Raw genomic sequence first — 23,747 nt, 5'->3', positions numbered from 1 at the left:
AATTTGATAAATTCTATAACTTTTCTTGATTAACTTTTCAGGTTTAGATCATGACCACATTATGTTCTCAATAATTAAAGAAAATCCATTTGGCTTATTTTAGGAAAGATTTCATTCAACTTTACAAATACGTTGCATTTTCCAATATGTTAGTAATTAGGAGACTGGATAGGCTGGAAATTTGATGGAAATTATTTTGGCCCCACTAAAGATGTTTGGGCCACAAATCCTGGATCCTGATCTCTCAATTTAGCACCAGACTACAAGCAAAAGTTTGAATATTGCCTCTGAAGTAACCATAACTTCCAAATCCCAAATCAGGACACAGAGTCTAAAAGAAACACATTGTTCCTCCTTGTTTTCACAGTTACTTTTATTGAAGCAAGTTATATTTATTAAACACAGTGGTATTTTTAAACTAAAAATAATTAACTGTTATACAGGATTGAAGCCTCCCTGGGAAATTCTTCCTCAGAGTCACACCTGGAGAGGTATGGATCACTTCTGCATTTCTGAATACTTACTAACACTTTCTCTGGCCATGGAATTTCGGAGTTTCTTGACATTTTTTCATATTTCTTTTCTGTCCCCATGCTTTCCTCTTACATGAAGTAATCTTAATCATACATATGGCTTCAGTTGCCATCTATTTACTGAAATGAGTCATTTATATTTAAAAAAATTTTTTTTAATGATTTCACTGCATCTTAACACCTCATATGGCACAGATGGGTTGGCAGGTAGGGCATCTCAGAGTGTAAGTCTTGATAATGGAACTTTTGACTTTGGCAACAGAAGCTAGATGAGGGCAGGACAGAGTTCTGTATTGTGCCACTCTGAGGGGCTCTCATTCTCATAATAATATCTACAAAGAGCTATAGATTACCTAATTCTAGAGAGTGAACTTCCAGGTGGCTTAGAGGGTAAAGAATCTGCCTGCTGTGTGGGAGACCATGGTTTGATCCCTGGGTTGGAAAGATATCCTGGAGAAGGAAATGGCAGCCCAATCTAGTATTCTTGCCTGGAGAATTCTATTGACAGAGAAGCTTGGTGGACTATAGTCCATAGGGTTGCAAAGAGTCAGACATGACTGAGCAACTAACACACAATTCTAGACAGTACAGTCTATGAATAGCTAAATCCTTTAAAACTCCAAGGCATGTCATTTGCTGAAGACTGAATATTTGTGTCCTCCCAGATTCATGTGTTGAAATCTACATCTTAGTGTTATGGTATTTGGAGATGGAACCTTTGAGAAGTAATGAATTCATGAGAATGGAGTCCTCACAAATGAGCCCTTTTAAAACAGACTCAAAAATGTCTCCAGACCCTTCCTCCATGTGAGAATATGATGGGGATACAGCCATCTAAAAAACAGGCCCTCACTGGACACCAAATCTGTTGACACCTTGATCTTGGACTTCCCAGCCCCCCGAACTGTAAGAAACAAATTTCTATTGTTTATAAGCGTATGGTATTTTTTGTTGTTGTTCATTCAAAGGTCAGTTGTGTCTGACCTTTGCAACCCCATAGACTGCAGCACACCAGGTTTCCCTGTCCTTTACCATCTCATGGAATTGGCTCAAACTCATGTCCATTGAGTCAGTGATGCCATCCAACCATCTTGTTGTCTGTCATCCCCCTCTCCTCCTGCCTTCAATCTTTCCCAGCATCAGGGTCTTTCCCAGTGAGTCAGCTCTTCACGTCATGTAGCCAAGGTATTAGAGCTTTAGCTTCAGCATCAGTCCTTCCAATGAATATTCAGGGTTGATTTCCTTTAGGATTGAATGATTTGGTCACCTTGCTGTACAAGGGGCTCTTCAGAGTCTTTTCCAGGACCACAGTTTGAAAACATCAGTTCTTCAGTTCTCAGCCTTCTTTATGGTCCAGCTCTCACATCTGTACCTGACTACTGGAAAAACAGTAGGTTTAACTATACGGGCCTTTGTTGGCAAAGTAACGTCTCTGCTTTTTACTATACTGTCTAGGTTTGTCATAGCTTTTCTTCTAAGGAGCAAGTGTCTTTTAATTTCATGTCTGCAGTCACGATCTGCAGAGATTTTGGAGCCCAAGAAAATAAAATCTGTCAATGTTTCCATTGTTTCCCCATCTATTTGCCATGAAGTGATGGCGCTGGATGCCATGATCTTTGCTTATTGAATGTTGAATTTTAAGCCAGTTTCTTCCCTCTCTTCTTTGACTTTCATCAATAGGCTCTTTAGTTCCTCTTTGTTTTCTGCCATAAGGGCGGTGTCATCTGCATATCTTAGGTTATTGATATTTCTCCCAGCAATCTTGATTCCAACTTGTGCTGCATCCAGTCCAACAATTTTTTATAGCAGCCCAAATTGACTGTAGCACTATTAACATGAAACATGAATGTATACTCTAGATTTGAGCAATTCTGTGACCCTGAGAAGATACGCCAGCCTACTGGTTGTGAGTGTGTGACTTAAACTTGGCCAACAGTATATTCTAATCTGATGCTTTGGATCTTAGAAGAGTGATGCAAAGATGCAAGGTAATAAGGAATGTAACAGTAGAATGCATGGTAACCACACCCAGGGGTAATGGCAGTGCTACTGAGGGTCCAGCAGCAGCAGCAACATGACCCAGTGGCAGTGTTATCTGAAAGGGGTGGGAATAGTGGTAGCTGTGCCATTGGTGGTATCTTACCAGACTGATGTGGAATCATTTTGACTGTGGTTTTTACTGCTGCTCTCCTTTGCGTCTTGCCCATTGAGCAAGGCCAGTTCTAGAGCCTTTCTATTGATTCTGTGGCATATCTGCTGGGCTTTCAGTGAAATGCTTTATGTCTGAATTAGAATTGGTTTGCAATTGAGAACCTTGTACAGAAATTAGTAACAGCAAGAGGCACGTGTGAGTGTATTTGATTTTTATCGTTGCACAACAAATTCCCACAAAGTTAGCAACCTCAAATAGCACATATTTATTATCTCAGTTTCCATAGATCAAAAATCTGAACACGGCTTATCTGAATTCTTTGCTTCAGGATCTCATCAGGCTATAACCCAAGTATTGGCCAGGGCTGAGGTTTCGTCAGAAGCTCAGCTGGAGAAGACTCTTCTTCCAAACTCATTCAAGGTGTTGATAGAATTTATGTTCTTGCAGAGGAACTCATGCAAGATTGCTTTTTCAAGGCCAGTGGGAGAAAGAAAGAGGAAGGGAACAGAGAGAGAGGAAAGAGGGGGCAGAGGGAGAGGAGAGAGAGTAGGAGAGACTGCTTTGAGTCATATACTTATAGATGTATAATATAGTATGTATAGAGTATATAGTGTATTGTAACATGTTCATGATAGTGACAGCCTGTGATTTTTGTCATATAAGGGAACCTTATCATGAGAATGGCATCTCATCACCTTTTGCATGGGTTTATTGGTTAGAAACAAGTCACAGCTCCTGCCCAGACTCAAGGTTAGACAAAGGTGTTAACACCAAATGAACTTTAGATGCCACCTTAGAATTTGTCGCAGAAAGGAAGATGCTTTTGGCTATCTGACTTGGCTGGGATAGAAGGCATTCAAAATGGATAGAAGGCATTAACAACTTTTGTTAGTATTCAAGAATGAAAAACCTGGAGGGTCGCCTCACACAGAGGCAAGGCAGTTATCACTTGTAGACATCTGCAGTGATGTGGCCACCAAGGCCAAGGCTTTGACTACTGTCTTGCTACTGACACACAACAGTACATAGGAAAATGCAAGATATTGGAGTGGAATGGTTACTTCTGAAGGCACTCGACTGATTAATGGAAGAGAATGACATGCCAAATCTTAAATTTTTGCTCTGATTAAAAAAAAAATACAGTCATACAATGCCCTCAGGTAAATACAGTGCCCTCAGGTAAATAAGTTATCAGGAAGAGTCACAGAAAAGCTAACCATATTCAAGAAAGCCCTATCAGTTGAATATGGATCAGCTCTTTTGACACAATATGGCACTGATCAGTAAAGACTGAGGCTCTAAGAGTTGAAAGGGTAAGTGTGGGAGGATTCAGAAAACTTCGCATTGTCCTTATACTCCATGAGCCACTGTCTTCCTCTGGTCCACTATGCATCCTTTCCTCCATGTCTCATGAGCCTATTGCTTGTTTATTTTTAGATTTTGAAAGAGGAATCAAATCATCTTCATATGCCGCCACCCTTTACTGTAGGCACATAACTAGACTTAGATCCTAATGTAACTCTAGGGTCCAGTTAGAAATCAAAGCTGTACCTCTTCTCCACCACACACACACACACAAATTAAAGTTCAAGAAATCATCTCATAAGGAATGCAGAGTCCCAATTTTCTCACTTTTTCTGATTTATTATGATTTTAAAGCATAACAACCTGATAGTTTGGTGAGACTGTGTATGAATAGGCTTTCCCATACATAGGGAAAGGATGTTTAAATTTGCATAAACTTTCTGAATAATTTGGTAAAATGCATCAAACAACTTAAAAATGTTTATATGCTTTGAATTAGTAATTCCATTTCTAAAAATAAATCCCAAGGATATGATAATGCAAATGTGTAGAGATTAAGCTACAATAATGTTTATCATACTATTAAAATAGCAGAAAATTGGATAAACTTGAATTTCCAACAGAAAAAGATTAGTTGAATAAATTTTGGTGTATCTATGCAATTGAGATTCTTTACAGCTATTAAAACAGTATTACAGAAGAATATTTATTGGTATGGAGAGATATTATATTTTTAAGATATTTCAACAGGTTATAAATAGCATGTACATACTTACAGATATAAGTATGATTTCTAATGTGTGTGTGTATATGAGAGTGAGAGAGAGAAGTAAGCTTGAATATATTTACATCAAAATGTTCACAGAGGTTGTTTTCAAGAGAGGCATTATAGGTGATTTGGATTTTCTACTTTTTCCCCTTATGTTTATTTCTAAATATTTCCAGAGCTTTTGTATGACTTCTATATAAGGAATAAAAATAATTGTAACTAACCAAATTCTCATTCTGCCAGAGAGATGATCAACCTGCTCTTATTCTGATATTGGGTACAGAAGGAGGAGAGTCTTTCCAAATACTCATTTCATTCAAGATGTTTATTTTCCAAATGAGGAAATAGAGGCCCACAGAGGACTCCCATAGCAAGTCAACATATGGAAGAAATGCAGGTCAGAACCTCTGTGATTTTAGTCTCTTTCTCCCAGAGATATCTTCTGAAACAAACACCCTACAGAAATAATTTCAGCTTCTTCTTTTCAAAGCCTCCTTTTAGAACTTGAGGTGACAAGGGAGATGCCTCAGGAACTGTGGGGATGGGCAGGGAGAGGGTGGAGCCCAACCCACTTTAATTTCCTAACCTGAGCTACATCAAAAGCAGTTTCATTTTATGTTAATCAAGGTTCTCCAGAGAAACAGAATCAATACCATGGGGTCGCAAAAGAGACCACAACTTAGTGACTAAACAACAATAAAATTATGTATTATACATATATACATACACACACATATATATATATGTATATATCAGTTCAGTCGCTCAGTCATGTCCAACTTTGTGACCCCATGGACTGCAGCATGCCAGGCTTCCCTGTCCATCACCAACTCCTGGATCTTACTCAAACTCATGTCCATCGAATTGCTGATGCCATCCAACCATCTCATCTTCCGTCATTCCCTTCTCCTCCTGCCTTCAATCTTTCCCAGCGTCAGGGTCTTTTCTAGTGAGTCAGTTCTTTGCATCAGGTGGCCAGAGTATTGGAGTTTCAGCTTTAGCATCAATTCTTCCAATGAATGTTCAGGACTGACCTCTTTTAGGACTGGTTGGATCTCTTTGCCATCCAAGGGACTCTTAAGAGTCTTCTCCAACACCACAGTTCAAAAGCATCAATTCTTTGGTGCTCAGCTTTCTTTACAGTCTAACTCTCACATCCATACATGACTACTTGAAAAAACATAGCTTTGACTAGACGGATCTTTTTTAGTAAAGTAATGTCTCTGCTTTTTAATATTGATCATAGCTTTCCTTCCAAGGAGCAAGCGTCTTTTAATTTCATGTCTGCAGTCACCATCTGCAGTGATTTTGGAGACCCCCAAAATAAAGTCTGTCACTGTTTCCACTGTTTCCCCATCTATTTGCCATGAAGTGACTGGACCAGATGCCATGATCTTAGTTTTCTCAGTGCTGAGTTTTAAGCCAACTTTCTCACACATATACATATGCTTTATTGTAAGGAATTGGCTCATGTGATTATGGAGGCTGAGAAGTCCAAACCTAGGAGAGTTGATTTAGTCCCAATCTGAGTCCAGGGGCTTCCCTGGTGACTCAGATGGTAAAGAATCTGCCTGTAATACAAAAGATCCAGGTTTGATTCCTGAGTCAGAAAGCTCCCCTGGAGAAGGGAATGGCTACCCACTCTAGTATTCTTCCTGGAGAATCCCGTGGACAAGAGGAGCCTGGTGGACTGAAGTCCATGGGATCACAAAGAATCAGATATGACTGAGTGACTAACACACGCACATACTGAGTCCAGGGTCCTGAGAAGCAGAACAGATGATGTAAGTTTCAGTCCCGGTCTGAGAACTTGGAGAGCCAATGGTGTGAGTTTCATTCTGAGTCCAAGTCTGAAGGCAGAAGAAGACCAATCAACATCCCAGGTAGAGGAAGACAGTTAAGCAGAAAGATTTTTTTGTTGTTTGTTTATTCGCTAAGCTGCGTCTGACTGTTTTGCCCCATGGTCTGTAACCAACTAGGCTCCTTGTCCATAGGTTTGCCAGGCAGATTCTTTACCACTGAGCCACCAGGGAAGCCCTGAGCAGGAGGGAGAGATTATTCTTTCTTTCTCAGCCTTTTACTTTATTCAGGCCATCAGCTGACTGGATGAGGCCCACTCACAAAGGCAGTCTGCTTTACTTGGTCTACCAATTCAAGTGTTAATCTTATCTGAAGCACCCTTAACACACATACCCAGAAACAGTATTTTACCAAGGATCTGAGAGTTTAGTGGCATAGTCAAGTTGACACATAAAATTAACCATTACACATTTTTAGTGTTTTATCGTTTTGTTTAAGTTGGGGGAAAACACAGTGTTGTTTTGCTTCCATTAGTTAATTAATATGATTTCCAATTTGTATGTTAATATGTTGTAGGTTGATGGTACTAGTAAATCTAAGTCAAAATGGCTTATAAAATAGGAATTTATTTGCTTTCATAATTATCAAGCCAAGATGTTGCACAGGCTTCAGGCATTATTTAATCAGGCCTTCTTTCAGTTTGATTTCTCTGATATACTCTAGCTTTTTCCTTCTCTATTTGCTAGCTTCTTTCCTTATCATTTTCTTACTTAGGTACAGGGAGAAACAGTGTATTGCCCCTCTATCCCTCCTCCTCCCCACTACTCCACCCTCTCCCAACCATCAAATGAAATTCCTAATATTCACTCTGACTAGACCATTCCAGAGCCAATTATTGTAGTCATTGGAATGTGATGCATTATTTGGTTTAGGCATCATTTAGGAAGAGGATAAATGGAGTTACCTTGATTGGCTTAGACCATCAGACTGTGGCCACAGGCCAAATTCTTTTTGCTGCTTGTTTTGTAAAGTTTTATTGGAACACAGTCAGACCCTTTTGTTTACTTGTTGACTATGGCTGTTTTCACAATGAAGCAGCAGAATTGAGTAGTTGCAAACATCTGGTTCACAAAGCCTAACCTATTTACTGTCTCACTCTTTGCAGGAAAAATTTGCTGATCCTTGTGTGTGTGAGTGTGTGTGTGTGTGTGTGTGTGTGTGTGTGTGTGTGCGTGCATGTGTTAGTTGCTCCATTGTGTCTGATTCTTTGCAACCCCATGGACTCTAGCCTGCATGGCTCATCTGTCTATGGGATTCTGATCCTTGGCTTATATTAATCAGGCCCCACTCCTGGAGCTGAAGTAGCTTCAATCCTATCCAAACTTTAAAGCTTCCATAGTACAGGGAGAGTGGATATACAGAAGAGAAAACCGCACTCCACTGTCTGTAGATCAATAAGAATAATTCCTTTTCTGATGTTTGCATTGACAAACAATTCAGCAAGTCCACTTTTTGCTACCTTTTCTTACCACCATAGTGGACTGTGTTTCTTTTTTGGGGGAGGGGGTGGCCAGAAGTTTTTTTTTTAATATAAATTTATTTATTTTAATTGGAGGCTAATTACTTTACAATATTGTATTGGTTTGGCCATACATCAACATGAATCCGCCACAGATGTACACGTGTTCCCCATCTTGAACCCCCCTCCCAACTCCCTCCTCATACCATCCCTCTGGGTCATCCCAGTGCACCAGCTCCGACCATCCTGTATCATGCATCAAACCTGGACTGGCGATTCATTTCGCATATGATATTATACATGTTTCAATGCCATTCTCCCAGATGACCCCACCCTCGCCCTCTCCCACAGAGACCAAAAGACTGTTTTATACATCTCTGTCTCTTTTGCTGTCTTGCATACAGGGTTATCATTACCATCTTTCTAAATTCCATATATATGAGTTAGTATACTGTATTGGTATTTTAGGACTTCCCTGGTGGCTTAGATGGTAAAGCGTCTGTCTACAATGTGGGAGAACCAGGTACAATCCCTGGGTTGGGAAGATACCCTGGAGAATGAAATGGCAATCCACTCCCATGGACAGAGGAGCATGGTAGGCTACAGTCCATGGGGTCACTAAGCACAGGCGGCTGTGACCGACCGGCGCACTAAGTGCAGTGTGGCTGAGAGGAGCTACCCCACGTCCGAGGCAGGGGCAGAAGCCGGGAGGACCCCATGTCCGAAGGGCGGTGGCCAAGAGGAGTTACCGCACGTCTGAGGACAGGTGCAGTGGCCAAGCGTGCCAGGCTGTGACGGCACAGGAATGGCCAAGAGGAGCTACCACATGTCCGAAGTCAGGGGCAGGAACCGGGAGGAGCTATCCTGCGTCTGAGGTCAGGGGGGATGGCCAAGAGGAGCCACCCCACGTCAGAGGCCAGGGGTGGCGCCCGAGGTCAGGGGCGGCGGCCAGGAGGAGCCACACCACGTCCAAGGAGCCGTGGCTGCATGGGCACAGGAGGGCCTAGAGGAGCTATCCCACGATGAAGGTCAGGAAGGGCAGCAGGGAGGAGATACACCTCATCCAGGTAAGGAACAGTGGCTGCGCTTTGCTGGAGCAGCTGTGAAGAGATACCCAAGCCCAAGCTAAGAGAAACCCAAGTAAGATGGTAGGTGTTGCAAGAGGGCATCAGAGGGCAGACACACTGAAACCATACTCACAGAAAACTAGTCAATCTAATCACACTAGGACCACAGCCTTGTCTAACTCAATGAAACCAAGCCATGCCTGCGGGGCCACCCAAGACAGGCGGGTCATGGTGGAGAGGTCTGACAGAATGTGGTCCACTGGAGAAGGGATGGCAAGCCACTTCAGTATTCTTGACTTGAGAACCCCATGAACAGTATGAAAAGGCAAAATGATAGGATACTGAAAGAGGAACTCCCCAGGTCAGTAGGTGCTCAACACACTACTGGAGATCAGTGGAGAAATAACTCCAGAAAGAATGAAGGGATGGAGCCAAAGCAAAAACAATACCCAGTTGTGGATGCGACTGGTGATAGAAGCAAGGTCCAGTGCTGTAAAGAGCAATATTGCATAGGAACCTGGAATGTCAGGTCCATGAATCAAGGCAAATTGGAAGTGGTCAAACAAGTGATGGCAAGAGTGAACGTCGACATTCTAGGAATCAGTGAACTAGAATGGACTGGAATGGGTGAATTTAATTCAGATGACCATCATATCTACTACTGCAGGCAGGAATCCCTCAGAAGAAATGGAGTAGCCATCATGGTCAACAAAAGAGTCTGAAATGCAGTACTTGGATGCAATCTCAAAAACGACAGAATGATCTCTGTTCATCTCTAAGGCAAACCATTCAATATCACAGTAATCCAAGTCTATGCCCCAACCAGTAACGCTGTAGAAGCTGAAGTTGAACGGTTCTATGAAGACCTACAAGACCTTTTAGAACTAACACCCCAAAAAGATGTCCTTTTCATTATAGGGGACTGGAATGCAAAAGTAGGAAGTCATGAAACACCTGGAGTAACAGGCAAATTTGGCCTTGGAATGCAGAATGAAGCAGAGCAAAGACTAATAGAGTTTTGCCAAAAAAATGCACTGCTCAAAGCAAACACCCTCTTCCAACAACACAAGAGAAGACTCTACACATGGACATCACCAGATGGTCAACACCAAAATCAGATTGATTATATCCTTTGGAGCCAAAGATGGAGAAGCTCTATACAGTCAACAAAATCAAGACCAGGAGCTGTCTGTGGCTCAGATCATGAACTCCTTATTGCCAAATTCAGACTTAAACTGAAGAAAGTAGGGAAAACCACTAGACCATTCAGGTATGACCTAACTCAAATCCCTTATGATTATACAGTGGAAGTGAGAAATAGATTTAAGGGCCTAGATCTGATAGATAGGGTGCCTGAGGAACTATGGAATGAGGTTCGTGACATTGTACAGGAGACAGGGATCAAGACCATCCCTTTGAAAAAGAAATGCAGAAAAGCAAAATGGCTGTCTGGGGAGGCCTTACAAATAGCTGTGAAAAGAGAAGCGAAAAGCAAAGGAGAAAAGGAAAGATACAAGCATCTGAATGCAGAGTTCCAAAGAATAGCAAGAAGAGATAAGAAAGCCTTCCTCAGCGATCAGTGCAAAGAAACAGAGGAAAAGAACAGATTAGGAAAGAGTATAGATCTCTTCAAGAAAATTAGAGATACCCAAGGGAACATTTCATGCAAAGATGGGCTCTATAAAGGACAGAAATGGTCTGGACCTAACAGAAGCAGAAGATATTAAGAAGAGATGGCAAGAATACACAGAAGAACTGTACAAAAAAGATCTTCATGACCCAGATAATCACGATGGTGTGATCACTCATCAAGAGCCAGACATCCTGGAATGTGAGGTCAAGTGGGCCTTAGAAAGCATCACTACGAACAAAGCTAGTGGAGGTGATGGAATTCCAGTGGAGCTCTTTCAAATCCTGAATGATGATGCTGTGAAAGTGCTGCAGTCAATATGCCAGCAAATTTGGAAAACTCAGCAGTGGCCACAGGACTGGAAAAGGTCAGTTTTCATTCCAATCCCAAAGAAAGGCAATGCCAAAGAATGCTCAGACTACCATACAATTGCACTCATCTCACATGCTAGTAAAGTAATGCTCAAAATTCTCCAAGCCAGGCTTTAGCAATACATGAACTGTGAACTTCCTGATGTTCAAGCTGGTTTTAGAAAAGGCAGAGGAACCAGAGATCAAATTGCCAACATCCGCTGGATCATGGAAAAAGCAAGAGAGTTCCAGAAAAACATCTATTTCTGCTTTATTGACTATGTCAAAGCCTTTGACTGTATGGATCACAATAAACTGTGGAAAATTCTGAGAGAGATGGGAATACCAGACCACTTGACCTGCCTCTTGAGAAACCTATATGCAGGTCAGGAAGCAACAGTTAGAACTGGACATGGAACAACAGACTGGTTCCAAATAGGAAAAGGAGTACGTCAAGGCTGTATATTGTCACTCTGCTTATTTAACTTCTATGCAGAGTACATCATGAGAACCACTGGGCTGGAAGAATCACAAGCTGGAATCAAGATTGCCAGGAGAAATATCAATAACCTCAGATATGCAGATGACACCACCCTTATGGCAGAAAGTGAAGAGGAACTCAAAAGCCTCTTGATGAAAGTGAAAGAGGAGAGTGAAAAAGTTGGCTTAAAGCTCAACATTCAGAAAACGAAGATCATGGCATCCGGTCCCATCACTTCATGGGAAATAGATGGGGAAACAGTGGAAACAGTGGCTGACTTTCTTTTTATGGGCTCCAAAATCACTGCAGATGATGACTGCAGCCATGAAATTAAAAGACTCTTACTCCTTGGAAGAAAAGTTATGACCCTCCTAGATAGCATATTCAAAAGGAGAGAGGTTACTTTGCTGACTGATGTTCATCTAGCCAAGGCTATGGTTTTCCCAGTGGTCATGTATGGACGTGAGAGTTGGACTGTGAAGAAGGCTGAGCACTGAAGAATTGATGCTTTTGAACTGTGGTGTTGGAGAAGACTCTTGAAAGTCCCTTAGACTGCAAGGAGATCCAACCAGTCCATTCTGAAGGAGATCAGTCCTGGGATTTCTTTGGAAGGAATGATGCTAAAGCTGAAACTCCAGTACTTTGGCCACCTCATGCGAAGAGTTGACCCATGGGAAAAGACTCTGATGCTGGGAGGGATTGGAGGCAGGAGGAGAAGGGGACGATCGAGGATGAGATGGCTGGATGGCATCACCGACTCGGTGGACGTGAGTCTGAGTGAACTCCAGGAGTTAGTGATGGACAGGGAGGCCTGGCGTGCTGTGATTCATGGGGTCGCAAAGAGTCGGACACGACTGATTGACTGAACTGAACTGATTGGTGTTTTTCTTTCTGGCTTACTTCACTCTGTATAATAGGCTCCAGTTTCATCCACCTCATTAGAACTGATTCAAATGTATTCTTTTTATTGGCTGAGTAGTACTCCATTGTGTATATGTACCACAGCTTTCTTATCCATTCATCTGCTGATGGACTCCTAGGTTGCTTCCATGTCCTGCTATCATAAACAGTGCTGTGATGAACATTGGGGTACATGTGTCTCTTTCAGTTCTGGTTTCCTTGGTTTGTATGCCCAGCAGTAGTATTGCTGGGTTGTATGACAGTTCTATTTCCAGTTTTTTTAAGGAATCTCTACACTATTCTCCATAGTGGCTGTACTAGTTTGCATTCCCACCAACAGTGTAAGAGGGTTCCCTTTTCTCCACACCCTCTCCAGCATTTATTGCTGGTAGACTTTTGGATAGCAGCCATTCTGACTGGTGTGAAATGGTACCTCAATGTGGTTTGGATTTGCATTTCTCTGCTAATGAGTGATGTTGAGCATCTTGTCATGTGTTTGTTAGCCATCTGTATGTCTTCCTTGGAGAAATGTCTGTTTAGTTCTTTTGCCCATTTTTTGATTGGATCGTTTATTTTTCTGGAATTGAGCTGCGGGAGTTGCTTGTATATTTTTGAGATTAGTTGTTTGTCAGTTGCTTCATTTGCTATTATTTTCTCCCATTCTGAAGGCTGTCTTTTCACCTTGCTTATAGTTTCCTTTGTTGTGCAGAATCTTTTAATTTTAATTAGGTCCCATTTGTTTATTTTTGCTTTTATTTCCAATATTTTGGGAGGTGGGTCATAGAGGATCCTGCTGTGATGTATGTCAGAGAGTGTTTTGCCTGTGTTCTCCTCTAGTAGTTTTATAGTTTCTGGTCTTACATTTAGATCTTTAATCCATTTTGAGTTTATTTTTGTGAATGGTGTTAGAAAGTGTTCTAGTTTCATTCTTTTACAAGTGGTTGACCAGTTTTCCCAGCACCACTTGTTAGAGATTGTCTTTTCTCCATTGTATATTTTTGCCTCCTTTGTCAAAGATAAGGTGTCCATAGGTGCATGGGTTTATCTCTGGGCTTTCTATTTTGTTCCATTGATCTATATTTCTGTCTTTGTGCCAGTACCGTACTGTCTTGATGACTGTGGCTTTGTAGTAGAGCCTGAAATCAAGCAGGTTGATTCCTCCAGTTCCATTCTTCTTTCTCAAGATTGCTTTGCCTTTCGAAGTTTTTTGTATTTCCACACGAATTGTGAAATTATTTGTTCTAGCTCTGTGAAAAATACCCTTGGTAGCTTGATAGGGATTGCATTGAATCTATAGATTGCTTTGGGTAGTATACTCATTTGATATATTGATTCTTCTGAGCCATGAACAGGATATATTTCTCCATCTATTAGGGTCCTCTTTGATTTCTTTCACCAGTGTTTTATAGTTTTCTATATATAGGTCTTTAGTTTCTTTAGGTAGATATATTCCTAAGTATTGTATTCTTTTCATTGCAATGGTGAATGGAATTGCTTCCTTAATTTCTCTTTCTGTTTTCTCATTATTAGTGTATAGGAATGCAAGGGATTTCTGTGTGCCGATTTTATATCCTGCAACTTTACTATATTCATTCATCAGCTCTAGTAATTTTCTGGTGGAGTGTTTAGGGTTTACTATGTAGAGGATCATGTCATCTGCAAACAGTGAGAGTTTTACTTCTTCTTTTCCAACTTGGATTCCTTTTATTTCTTTTTCTGCTCTGATTGCTGTGGCCAAAACTTCCAAAACTATGTTGAATAGCAGTGGTGAAAGTGGGCACCCTTGTCCTGTTCCTGACTTTAGGGGAAATGCTTTCAGTTTTTCACCATTGAGGATAATGTTTGCTGTGGGTTTGTCATATATAGCTTTTATTATGTTGAGGGATGTTCCTTCTATTCCTGCTTACTGGAAAGTTTTTTTTTTTATCATAAATAGATGTTTAATTTTGTCAAAGGCTTTCTTTGCATCTATTGAGACAATCATATGGCTTTTATTTTTCAATTTGTTAATGTGGTATATTACGTTGATTGATTTGCGGATATTGAATCCTTGAATCTCTGGGATAAAGCCCACTTGGTCATGATGTATGATCTTTTTAAAGTGTTGTTGGATTCTGATTGCTAGAATTGTGTTAAGGATTTTTGCATCTCTGTTCATCAGTGATATTGGCCAGTAGTTTTCTTTTTTGTGGCATCTTTGTCAGGTTTTGGTATTAGGATGACGGTGGCCTCATAGAATGAGTTTGGAAGTTTACCTTCCTCTGCACTTTTCTGGAAGATTTTGAGTAGGATAGGTGTTAGCTCTTCTCTAAATTTTTGGTAGAATTCAGCTGTGAAGCTGTCTGGACCTGGGCTTTTGTTTGCTGGAAGATTTCTGATTACAGTTTCAATTACTTTGCTTGTGATGGGTCTGTTAAGATTTTCTATTTCTTCCTGGTTCAGTTTTGGAAAGTTGTACTTTTCTGAGAATTTGTCCATTTCTTCCAAGTTGTCCATTTTATTGGCATATAATTGCTGATAGTAGTCTCTTATGATCCTTTGTATTTCTGTGTTGTCTGTTGTGATCTCTCCATTTTCATTTCTAATTTTATTGATTTGATTTTTCTCCCTTTGTTTCTTGATGAGTCTGGCTAATGGTTTCTCAATTTTATTTATCCTTTCAAAGAACCAGCTTTTGGCTTTGATTTTTACTATGGTCTCTTGTTTCTTTTGCATTTATTTCTGCCCTAATTTTTAAGATTTCTTTCCTTCTACTAACCCTGGGGTTCTTCATTTCTTCCTTTTCTAGTTGCTTGAGGTGTAGAGTTAGGTTATTTATTTGACCTTTTTCTTGTTTCTTGAGGTGTGCTTGTATTGCTATGAACCTTCCCCTTAGCTTGCTTTTACAGTGTCCCACAGGTTTTAGATTGTTGTGTTTTCATTTACATTCATTTCTGTGCATATTTTGATTTATTCTGTGATTTGTTGGTTATTCAGCAGCGTTTTGTTCAGCCTCCATAGGTTGGAATTTTTGATAGTTTTTCTCCCGTAATTGAGGTCTAATCTTACTGCATTGTGGTCAGAAAAGATGCTTGGAATGATTTCAATTTTTTGAATTTATCAAGGCTAGATTTATGGCCCAGGATGTGATCTATCCTGGAGAAGGTTCTGTGTGCGCTTGAGAAAAAGGTGAAATTCATTGTTTTGGGGTGAAATGTCCTATAGATATCAATTAGGTCTAATTGGTCTATTGTATCATTTAAAGTTTGTGTTTCCTTGTTAATTTTCTGTTTAGTTGATCTACCCATAGGTGTGAGTGGGGTTTTAAAGTCTCCCACTATTATTGTGTTATTGTTAATTTCCCCTTTCATACTTGTTAGCATTTGTCTTACATATTGCCGTGCTCCTATGTTGGGTGCATATATATTTATAATTGTTATATCTTCTTCTTGGATTGGTCCGTTGATCATTATGCAGTGTCCTTCTTTGTCTCTTTTCACAGCCTTTCTTTTAAAGTCTATTTGATCTGATATGAGTATTGCTACTCCTGCTTTCTTTTGGTCTCTATTTGCATGGATATCTTTTTCCAGCCCTTCACTTTCAGTCTGTATGTGTCCCTTGTTTTGAGGTGGATCTTGCAGACAACATATATAGGGGTCTTGTTTTTATATCCATTCAGCCAGTCTTTGTCTTTTGGTTGGGGCATTCAACCCATTTGCATTTAAGGTAATTATTGATAAGTATGATCCCATTGCCATTTACTTTATTATTTTGGGTTCCGGTTTATACACCCTTTTTTTGTTTCCTGTCTAGAGAAGATCCTTTAGCATTTGTTGGAGAGCTGGTTTGGCGGTGCTGAATTCTCTCAGCTTTTGCTTGTCTGTAAAGCTTTTGATTTCTCCTTCATATTTGAATGAGATCCTTGCTGGGTACAGTAAGCTGGGCTGTAGGTTATTTTCTTTCTTCACTTTAAGTATGTCCTGCCATTCCCTCCTGGCCTGACGAGTTTCTATTGAAAGATCAGCTGTTATCCTTATGGGAATCCCCTTGTGTGTTATTTTTCCCTTGCTGCTTTTAATATTTGTTCTTTGTGTTTGATCTTTGTTAATTTGACAGATATGTGTCTTGGGATGTTTTGCCTTGGGTTTATCCTGTTTGGGACTCTCTGGGTTTCTGGGACTTGGGTAATTATTTCCTTTCCCATTTTAGGGAATTTTTCAGCTATTACCTCAAGTATTTTCTCATTGTCTTTCTTTTTGTCTTCTTCTTCTGGGACTCCTATAATTCGAATGTTGAGGCATTTAACATTATCCCAGAGGTCTCTGAGATTGTCCTCATTTCTTTTAATTTGTTTTTCTTTTTTCCTCTCTGATTCATTTTTTTCTATCTTCTACCTCACTAATCCTATCTTCTGCCTCCATTATTCTACTATTTGTTCCTTCCAGAGTCGTTTTTGATCTCATTTATTGCATTATTCATTATATGTTGACTCTTTTTTATTTCTTCTAGGTCCTTGTTAAACCTTTCTTGCATCTTCTCAATCCTTGTCTCCAGGCTATTTATTTGTGACTTCATTTTGTTTTCAAGATTTTGGATAATTTTCACTATCGGAATTCTTTCTCAGGTAGATTCCCTATCTCTTCCTTTTTTGTTTGGTTTGGTGGGCATTTATCCTGTTCCTTTACCAGCTGGGTATTTCTCTGACTCTTCATCTTGTTTCTGTTGCTGTGTTTGGGGTGGCCTTTCTGTATTCTGTGAGCTGCTGGCTCAGAGGTTAAAGCATCTGCCTGCAATGAGGGAGACAGGGTTCAATCCCTGGGTTGGGAAAATCCCCTGGAGAAGGAAATGGGAACCCACTGCAGTACTTTTGCCTGGAGAATCCCATAGAGGGAAGAGCCTGGTAGGCTACAGTCCACGGGGTTGCAAAGAGTCAGACAGGACTGAGCTACTTCACTTTCACTTTCACTTTGCTGTATTCTGGCAGTTTGTGGAGTTCTCTTTATTGTGGAGTTTTCTCACTGTGGGTGGGGTTGTATGAGTGGCTTATTATCAAGGTTTCCTGGTTAGGGAAGCTTGTGTCAGTGTTCTGGTGGGTGGAGCTGAATTTCTTCTCTCTGGAGTGCAATGAAATGTCCAGGAATGAGTTATGAGATGTCAGTGGGTTTGGAGTGACTTTGGGCAGCCTATATATTGAAGCTCGGGGCTGTGTTCCTGTGTTGCTCGAGAATTTGCGTGGTATGTCTTGCTCTGGAACTTGTTGGCCCTTGGGTGGTGCTTGGTTTCAGTGTAGGTATGGAGGCGTTTGATGAGCTCCTGTCAATTAATGTTCCCTGGAGTCAAGAGTTCCCTGGTGTTCTCAGGATTTGGACTTAAAGCTTCCTGCTTCTGGTTTTCAGTCTTATTTCTACAGTAGTCTCAAGACTTACCCTTCTATACAGCACCGTTGATAAAACATGTAGGTTAAAGATGAAAAGTTTCTCCACAGTGAGTGGCACCCAGAGAGGTTCACAGAGTTATGTGGAGAAGAGAAGAGGGAGGAGGGAGATAGAGGTGACCTGAATGAGATGAGGTGGAAGCCAAAGAGGAGAGAGCAAGCTAGCCAGTAATCACTTCCTTATGTGTGCTCCACAGTCTGGACCACTCAGAGATGTTCATGAAGTTATACAGAGAAGAGAAGAGGGAGGAAGGAGACAGAGGTGGCCAGGAGGATAAAGGGGGGAATCAAAAGGAGAGAGACAGATCCAGCCAGTAATCAGTTTCCTAAGTGTTCTCCACCGTCTGGAACACACAAAGAGATTAACAGAGTTGGGTAGAGAAGAGAAGGGGGAGGGAGGAGATAGAGGCAACCTGGTGGAGAAAAAGGAGAGTCCAAAGGGGAAGAGAGCAGTCAAGCCAGTTATCTCACTCCCAAGTAAAAATGGATACTGAAGATTGGGTTCTTAACGGTACAAAGTTGATAATAAATACCAAAAAGCAAAGATTAAAAATCTAGAGTAGAGGTTGGATTTTCAAAAATACAATAGTAAAGAAAAAGAAAAAAAAGGTCACAAAAATTATAAAATATGTATATATGAAATATGCTTAAAAAAATAGAGTCTCTTTTTTTTTGCAAAGTAATAGTAGGTTATAAAAATGAAAATTAAAGGAGTAATAGAGGACTTAAAATAAAAAAAATAATGATAGTAAAAATAGTAAAAATATATCTAGGACTTTCTCTGGTGTTATTGTGGGCAGTGTAGGGTCAGTTCATTTTTGGATAGTTCCTTGATCTGGCTTACATTTCTCAAGATCTATAGGCCCCTTCCTATGTAGTCGGTACTAACTACAGGGTTTTAATCTATTGCACCTGTCACTTCCAAGGAGGTTCCCTCTGTTTTAGCTTCTTCTGTTTGCTGGTCTCTTCAGTGTCTAATTTCCACCCTCGCACAAGGGGGCAGTGGTGGACACTTTTTTAGGGTCACTTGTTCAGTCGTGCTTGGGGAGGCAGGGACGCTGCAAACAGATAACACTGGCATGAGCTCGCAGTGTCTCGGCCACACTGGGTTTGCCCCTGCTCACAGTGTGTGTGGTTTCCCTGTCTACACTGCTTAGGCTCTAGGTTGTTCTGCTGGGAACTGTCTGAGGCCGGCCCTGGGTTGTATGCACTTCCTAGGTCTAAGTCGCTCAGGTTCCGGTACTTGGGTAGTCCTCAGAGGCACATACGTGGTTGGGCCTGCGTTTTGTGCCCTTCCCAGGTCTGAGCAGTTCAGGTGACCATGTGTTTGGCTAGCGCAGTCACTGCAACTTATTGCCTCCCCTGTCCTTGCCGCTCGGTTTCCTGGGTATACAACTGGTGCACCTTCTCAGGTGGATGTTGACCATCCAGAATCCCAAGAAGCCTGCTTGCAGTTTGGTAGATAATGCCTCTCTGGGGCCGTGATTGCCCGCTTCCGGCTCTGGCTGCCCTCGTCTGCAGGTCACCGGAGGGGGACGAGCTGGTCTGCAGCCGGCTAGCTCTGCTCAGTCCCTTGTTCTGTGAGCGGGCCTGACAGTGTCTTAGGTTAGGGCTTTTTGCTTAGCTCTAGTCAGTCCTTTGTTCTGTGAGCAGGCCTGGCGGTGTCTTAGGTTAGGGCTTTTCACGTGGTAGTGATCCCACAGTCTGGTTTACTATCCCAAGTTAGTTCCCTCAGACTGCCCTCGGGGCATTCAGGCCTGGTCCTTACTCTAAGCAATGCAGCCCACACCTGCCTGCCCAGTCCCCACTTGCTAGTGGTAGATGCAGGCGTCTGCACTGTTTCTTCACTGGGGGAGTTACCATTGGGCATGTAATCTATGGGGTTTAATTATTTATTTATTTTTCCTCTCAGTTATGTTGCCCTCTGTGGTTCCAAGGCTTGCCACAGACGGCAGTGAGTGTTTCCTGGTGTTTGGTAACTTCTCTTTTTAAAGACTCCCTTCCCGGGACGGAGCTCCATCCCTACCTCTTTTGTCTCTCTTTTTGTCTTTTATAGTTTTTCCTACCGCCTTTCAAAGACAATGGGCTGCTTTTCTGGGTGCCTCATGTCCTCTGCCGGCATTCAGAAGTTGTTTTGTGGAATTTTCTCAGCGTTCAGATGTTCTTTTGATAAATTGATGGGGGAGAAAGTGGTCTCCCTGTCCTATTCCTGCGCCATCTTAGGAATGCCTCCTGGACTATATTTCAAAGTCCTCTCCTACAATGCTAACTGAGGTTCATTTTATCCCCTAGCAAGTCCTGTCTCTATTCCACTTCTACTCCATCCTGTCCAGTGTTGTCTTTTTCTTTTCTGGGTCTTTTGTTATTCTAGGCTCCTCTGCTCAAGTGCCAGAAGTGCTCACTGAAAGTAAGACCAACATGGCCAGGATCACCCCGCCTTTCCTCCTTGTAGAATGGGGCCATAGACACTAAGCTGCTCCAAATGCTCTGGTTGAGCTTTCTCTGCCATTGTGGCCCATGCTCTCAATATATGCAAATGCTATTTCCTTCTCCAAAACCACTCTACATCCACTTGTGGAGGTGTTGATGAAAAAGTTCATCAATAGTCATCTAAGAAATAAATGGAAAATTTTATTAGAGCCAATCTGAGGATTATAACCTAGAAGATAGTCTTTCAGAAAACTCTGAGGACAGTTAGATGTCAAAGCACAGCTATATAGATTTTGAGACAGAGGATTATATGTCAAAGGAAGTACTGACAGTTTACACAATTCAGATCGGCACTACAAAGTGAGTAGTGAGTCATCCTGACCCTTTACAAGATTAAGAAGGAATGTTATCTCCTAAGGGGGTTCTGGTCAATGCAGATGCACAATTCACATGAAAAGTGAGGGAGGAGGCCCAAACAGGCAAAGGAAAATCTTGTTTAAATTTTTCTTGTCTTGCCATAAAATATAAGTTTTATTCATTGGAGGTGATAATAATGACTAACATTTGTTGTATACTAGACTAAGCAGATATATGCCTCATCTCTGCATTTTCCAAATCTCTAGAAAGTAAGTCTTCTTGACAGACATTCATTTTAGAGATGAAGAAATTGAAGCCTAACTGTTGAGGTATGTGCATTCTCAGTCATGTCTGACTCTTTGTGACCCCAAGGACTGTAGCCTGCCAGGCTCCTCTGTCCATGGAGATTCTCCAGGCAAGAATACTGGTGTTGGTTGCCATTTCCTTCTCCAGGGGATCTTCCCCACCCAGGGGTTGAACCTATATCTCCTGCATTGGCAGGCAGACTCTTTACCACTGAGCCACCTGTATTCAGTTCAGTTCAGTTGCTCAGCCGTGTCTGACTCTTTGTGACCCCATGAATTGCAGCACACCAGGCCTCCCTGTCCATCACCAACTCCCAGAGTTTACCCAAGCTCATGACCATTGAGTTGGTGATGCCATCCAACCATCTCATCCTCTGTCGTCCCCTTCTCCTCCTGTCCTCAATCTTTCCCAGCATCAGGTTCTTTTCAAATGAGTCAGCTCTTTGCATCAGGTGGTCAAAGTATTGGAGTTGAAGCTGAAGCTTCAACATCAGTCCTTCCAATGAACACCCAGGACTGATCTCCTTTAGGATGGACCGGTTGGATCTCCTTGCAGTCCAAGGGACTCTCAAGAGTCTTCTCCAACACCACAGTTCAAAAGAATCAATTATTCTGACCTGCCTCTGAGAAACCTGTATGCAGGTTCGGAAGCAACAGTTAGAACTGGACATGGAACAACAGACTGGTTCGAAATAGGAAAAGGAGTACATCAAGGCTGTATATTTGTCACCCTGCTTATTTAACTTATGTGCAGAGTACATCATGAGAAATGCTGGGCTGGAGGAAGCACAAGCTAGAATCAAGATTGCTGGGAGAAATATCAATAACCTCAGATATGCAGATGACACCACCCTTATGGCAGAAGGTGAAGAAGAACTAAAGAGCCTCTTGATGAACTTGAAAGAGGAGAGTGAAAAAGTTGGCTTAAAGCTCAACATTCAGAAAACCAATATCATGGCATCCAGTCTCATCACTTCATGGCAAATAGATAGGGAAACAGTGGAAGCAGAGTCAGACTTTATTATTGTGGGCTCCAAAATCACTGCAGATGGTGATTGCAGCCATGAAATTAAAAGACTCTTACTCCTTGGAAGGAAAGTTATGACCAACCTAGACAGCATATTAAAAAGAAGAGACATTACTTTGCCAACAAAGGTCCATCTAGTCAAGGCTATGGTTTTTTCAGTGGTCAAGTATGGATGTTAGAATTGGACTATAAAAGAAAGCTGAGTGCCAAGGAACTGATGCTTTTGAACTGTGGTGTTGGAGAAGACTCTTCAGAGTCCCTTGGACTGCAAGTAGATCCAGCCAGTCCATCCTAAAGGAGGTCAGTCCTGGGTGTTCATTGGAAGGATTGATGTTAAAGCTGAAACTCCAATACTTTGGCCACCTGATGCAAAGAGCTGACTCATTTGAAAAGACCCTGATGCTGGGAAATATTGAAGTCAGGAGAAGGGGATGACAGAGGATGAGATGGTTGGATGGCATCACCGACTGGATGGACATGGGTTTCGGTGGACTCTGGGAGTTGGTGATGGACAGGGAGGCCTGGCATGCTGCAGTTCATGGGGTCTCAAAGAGTCAGACACAACTGAGCGACTGACCTGAACTGAACAGCTTTCTATATAGTCTAACTCTCACATCCATACACGACTAATGGAAAAAACATAGCCTTGACTAGACAGACCTTTGTTGGTAAAGTAATGTCTCTGCCTTTTTATATGCTGTCTAGATTGGTCATAACTTTCCTTCCAAGGAGTAAGCGCCTTTTAATTTAATTGAGCCACCTGGGAATCCCATAATTTGCTCATTTAGTAATGGATAAAATGGGAATTTGAACCTAGGTCTGACTGAATCTGAAATAAGAAGGAAAGGGCAGGGCACAACCTTTACAAGAATGACATGGCCATAGGACATAACAAAAACTGATTAGAACCAACTAGGTTCAAGATGGTGGAAGATTAGACTTCCAGTGCACCTTGAACCTAAAACACTCATTGTAATACACTAGCATGGTAAGTGACACACCCACCAGTGCCATGACAATTCTGAGGCCAATAATAAATGGTCAAAAAGTGGGCCGTGGCCCAATTCCTGGAAATCCCTCCCCCATCCCCAAAATAATTGGAATAATCCTCCTACTCATTGGACGGCCCATAAAAAGTAACCATATTTTGAGGCTCTCGTCTTCTGAGATGGCCCACACTCTGTCTGTGGAGCGTGTTTCTTTTTAAGTAAATCCACTTCTTCCCTTTTACTTTGTCTCTCACTGAATTCTTTCTGCAACAAGATATCAAGAACTTCAGATTCACTGGGATCATAACCACAGGGCTGAGTGCTTTACCACTATACCATATTTCTTCTTGCTTCCATCCAGAAAACAACTGCCTCAGGATACTCATCTGGATCCTATCTAGTTTCTTCCCATTTGTAAGTCCCTCAAGGAACCTAGGAGATGAGACTCCCAGCCATCCCATCCTTTACTATTGAGTTCCAATGTTGTCTTCTCACCAGAATTCAAGGGTTTTCAGGCAAATAGGTTAAATCTCTTTAAACTAGAATTAGACTATGCTCTTGGATATTTAACTAATAGACAACCACGTAAGGGAGAAACTCTTGACCAGAGTTAGACATTGGGTAAACAAAACAGGTACCCTATATCTATCCTCATTTGTGCCCAAATATTCCCATCTTTTTTCATACTGTTCATGGTGTGCTCAAGGCAAGAATACTGAA

This window comes from Capricornis sumatraensis, chromosome 16 (genome assembly GCF_032405125.1).
Source record: "Capricornis sumatraensis isolate serow.1 chromosome 16, serow.2, whole genome shotgun sequence".
NCBI classification, from domain to species: domain Eukaryota; kingdom Metazoa; phylum Chordata; class Mammalia; order Artiodactyla; family Bovidae; genus Capricornis; species Capricornis sumatraensis.
Note: the sequence above shows the minus strand (reverse complement) of the source record.